Below are 4626 nucleotides of genomic sequence, written 5' to 3'. Positions count from 1 at the left end.
ATCTATCTCTAGGTTTTTCTATAGTTATGCTTTCACTTGATGAACTACCATCTATTGTAACTCTTTCTACTGTGGTGGGTATATAAGGCCCTATTTCTATGGCTTCCCAAATATTTAGATCTATTGCCTCAATAAAAATTTGCATTCAGGTTTTCCAATAGTGGTAACCCTCTCCATTAAAGATTGGAGGTCTATTGATAGAATTCCCTTCTGGAAATAAGGAATTTGCTGAGGCCATCTTTTTCTTGAAGCTTCTAAACTTTATACAAGAATGAAGCTCTGATACCACTTGTTAGACAAGTGGCCTCAGATATCTTAAGAAGGGGGGTTGAATTAAGATATTCCAAACTACTTCCCCAATTAAAAATCTATTTCACTTTTTATTCAAGTTATAAATTCCCTTAACAATGAACTTCTTAAATATTGATTCAAATAAAACAATTTGAATATGAATATAAAGCAATAATAAACAAAGGAGATTAAGGGAAGAGAAAGTGCAAACTCAGATTTATACTGGTTCGGCCACACCCTTGTGCCTATGTCCGATCCCCAAGCAACCCGCTTGAGAGTTCCACTATCTTGTAAATTCCTTTTACAAGTTCTAAACACACAAGGACAATCCTTCCTTTGTGTTTAGAATTCCTTTACAACAAGAGACCCACGGTCTCTTAATCCCTTAGAGAATTAGGAGAAGAAGAAGAATGAATCTCTCTAGAAAGAGATAGATTTTACAGATTGAGCACTCAAATAATTCCTTAATGAATTGCAATTGAATTGGCCAAGGAATTCTTAAGAGGATAAAATGATTTTGCTCTTTGAGAGGATAAACACTTGTTGTTCTGAAAAACTCTTGGCTAATTCGTGTTATAAGTCACATATATATAGACCATTGGTGGTCATGAATAAAGCCTTTGAAAAGTTGTGACTCTTAGAAATATTTCCTGAAAATCCTGTCTGGTAATCGATTACAGGAATTGTGTAATCGATTACAGCTTTTAAAATTTGAATTAAAACGTTTATTAACTTCTGGTAATCGATTACCAAAATTGTGTAATCGATTACACAGTCTAAAATTTCGAATTCAAATTTTAATAGTTGTTGTAAAACATATTTGGCCACTGGTAATCGATTACATCCTCTGGTAATCGATTACCAGAGAGTAAATCCTTTGAAAAACACTTTTTAATTTAAATTACTTGGCCAAACCTTTTGCTAATTCAATTAGGAATTCCTGTCCTAATATTCTAGTGATCATCTTGATGTTGTGACTTGTAATCTTGAAGTATTGTCTTGAATTTAATCTTGAAAAGCCCATTTGTATCAATTGCATCATATCATCATGATCATCATCAAAACACCAAAGGCATTTGCATCTACACTTTGAGCCAGATTGCTTCCTTCACTCCTTCAGCTAGGGCCATGTATTCTGCTTCAGATGTTGAAAGAGCAACAACTGATTGTTGATTTGCTTTCCAACTGATTGCAGTACCAAACAAAGTAAACACATATCCAGTTAAGGATTTCCTTGTGTCTACATTTCCTGCAAAATCTGCATCTACATAGCTTGTGATTGCTGCCTCATGTGCTGTCTTCTTGTACCTTAATCCAGCTTTCAAAGATCCATTTAGATACCTTAGTGTCCACTTCACAGCTTCCCAGTGTACACTGCCAGGATCTCCCATGAATCTGCTTATAATACTTACAGCATGAGCCAAGTCAAGTCTGCTGCAAACCATTCCATACATTATGCTTTCAACACCACTGGCATATGGTGTTTGATCCATTTTAGACCTTTCTTCAGCTGTTTCTGGTGCTTGAATAATGGATAGCTTTGTATGATGGCCAAGTGGTGTGCTAACAGGTTTGCTTTGATGCATCCTAAACCTTTCCACCACTTTCTTGAGGTAATTGCTTTGGGACAAGAATAGTTCACGCTTTGCCCTATCCCTATGAATATCAATCCCGAGTATCCTTCTAGCTGACCCTAGATCTTTCATCTCAAATTCTATGTTCAAGCTTTCTTTGAGTTTCCTAATCTCTTCCTTATTAGCGCTTGCTATGAGAATGTCATCCACATACAAGAGAAGGTAAAGAACACACACTTTCCCCTTTTTCAGGATATATACACAGCTGTCATATCTATTTCTAATGAAGCCATATCTAATCAAGAACTCATCAAATTTCAGATACCACATTCGAGGGATTTGCTTCAGTCCATACAAAGATTTTTTCAGCAAGCACACCTTGTTCTCCCCTTCTTCAAAACCTTTAGGCTGGTTCATGTAAATGGTTTCCTTCAGATTTCCATGGAGAAAAGCTGTTTTAACATCTAGCTGTTCAAGTTCCAAATCATACTAATTTACCAGACCAAGTATGATTCTTATTGAACAATGCTTCACAACTGGTGAAAAAATCTCATTGTAATCAATTCCTTCAACCTGTGTAAAGCCTTTTGCTACCAATCTTGCCTTGAATCTAGGCCTTTCTACTCCTGGAATGCCTTCTTTCTTCTTGAAAATCCACTTACATCCAACAGCCTTCTGCTTCTTGGGTTGATCCACAAGTATCCAAGTCTTGTTCTTTCTTAAAGATTCCATTTCTTCACTCATTGCCTAAAGCCACAGCTGACTGTCTTCACTTTCAATTGCTTCTCTCCAGGTCCTTGGTTCTTAATTTTGAATCTCCTCAGCAACACTCAAGGCATAGCAGATAATATCAGCATGACCATACCTCTTTGTAGGCTTTGTCACCCTTTTTTTCTCTATCTCTAGTCAATTGATAATTAGACAAGTCATGCTGAGTAGCTAGCTCTTCATTATCTCCAGCTTCTCCTTGATCAATGTGATCAATAGTATCTCCACTGCCATGATTTAAAATCTCAGAATGCTCCACCTCAAAATTGGTACTCTCACTATTTGAGTTGTTATCCTTCTGCTCCTTGCTTAGTATTGTCATTCTGCTCTCATCAAAGGTTACATCCCTGCAGATGATGGATCTTGTCTCACTAGGTTCCAATTTTCACAGCTTGTACCCTTTAACTCCTTCAGGATAGCCAATGAACACACACTTTACAGCCCTTGCATCCAACTTTCCTTGTTTAACATGAGCAAAGGCCAGTGATCCAAACACCCTTAATCCTGAGTAATCAGGTGGTTCACCACTCCAAGCTTCCATTGGTGTCTTGAAACCTAAGGTTGATGAAGGGCATCTGTTAATCAAATATGTTGTTGTGTTTGCAGCTTCTCCCCAAAAGGTCTTTGGCAGTCCTGCACTTAGTAGCATGCACCTCACTCTTTCCAAAATGGTCATATTCATCCTTTCTGCTAAACCATTCTGATGTGGTGTGTGAGGGACTGTTTTGTACCTTTTGATGCCTATTTTCCTGCAAAACTCATTGAACTGCTCTGAAACAAACTCCAGGCCATTATCAGTCCTTAAAACTTTTAATTTTGTACCAAGTTGATTTCCAATAAGAGTATGCCATTCTCTGAATTTTTGAAAAGCTTCTGACTTATTTTTCAAAACATACAACCATACTCTTCTTGAGAAATCATCTATGATGGTGAGAAAATATGAGCTTCCACCATGAGTTTTTACTCTAGATGGTCCCCATAAATCAAAATGCACATACTCAAAAGGCCTAGATGAAACATGAATACCAGTGCCAAAGCTTATTCTATGTGATTTACCAAGCACACAATTATCATAGAATTCAAGTTTATCTAGTTTATCACCACCTAACAGATTTTGTTTCACTAGTTCATGTAGTCCTCTTTCACTAACATGACCTAATCTCAAATGCCAAAGTTTTGTTTTATCAATCAATGTATTACTAGCTACCAATGCATGTCCAATAATCGTGGAACCTTCAAGAATAAATAAGCCATTACTTTTATTCTTGTTACCCTTAGCTATGATTAAAGATCCATTTGAAATCTTAAGAACACCATTTGAAATTCTAGTTGCATATCCTAGATCATCAAACATGTTTATGGAAATAAGATTTCTTTTGAGTTTTGGAATGTACCTTACATTTTTCAGTAGATACTCTCTGTTATCAAACATCTTCAGTCTCACCGTTCCAATGCCTTGTACCTTGCAGGGGTAGTTGTCTCCTAGCAGTACAGCTCCTGCTGGTTTCAGTTCCAGGGTTTCAAAATAGTCCTTTCTCGGGCTGCTGTGATATGAGCATCCAGAATCCATAATCCATTCTGTTTGCGTTTTGGTATTAGAAGCTACTAAAACACCCGCACTCTCATAACCTTCAAAGGCTTCAACTATGTCAGTAGAGTCCAAATATCCTTTCTTGAACTTGTTTGGGCAGTCTTTCTTGAAATGTCCAGTTTTGTGACAATTAAAGCATTTGAACTTTGTTTTCTGGCCACTCTTTGAATCCTTTGACCTTGATCTGGACTTCTTTCCTCTTGTTCCCTTCTTTTCACTCCTTCCCCTTGAAATATGCAGGCTTTCACCATTATCCTCAGATTTGGAGTCTTGCTGTTTTTGCATCTCCTTGGTCCTTATTGAGGTCTGGACTTCTTCTAGGGTAATGTCTTGATCTTTGCCATAAAAAATTGTATCCTTGAAATGTTCAAAGGATTTTGGTAAGGAATTCAGAAGCAAGAG

Source organism: Glycine max, chromosome 2, assembly GCF_000004515.6.
Source record: "Glycine max cultivar Williams 82 chromosome 2, Glycine_max_v4.0, whole genome shotgun sequence".
Taxonomy (NCBI): Eukaryota; Viridiplantae; Streptophyta; class Magnoliopsida; order Fabales; family Fabaceae; genus Glycine; species Glycine max.
This window is presented reverse-complemented; position numbering follows the sequence as displayed.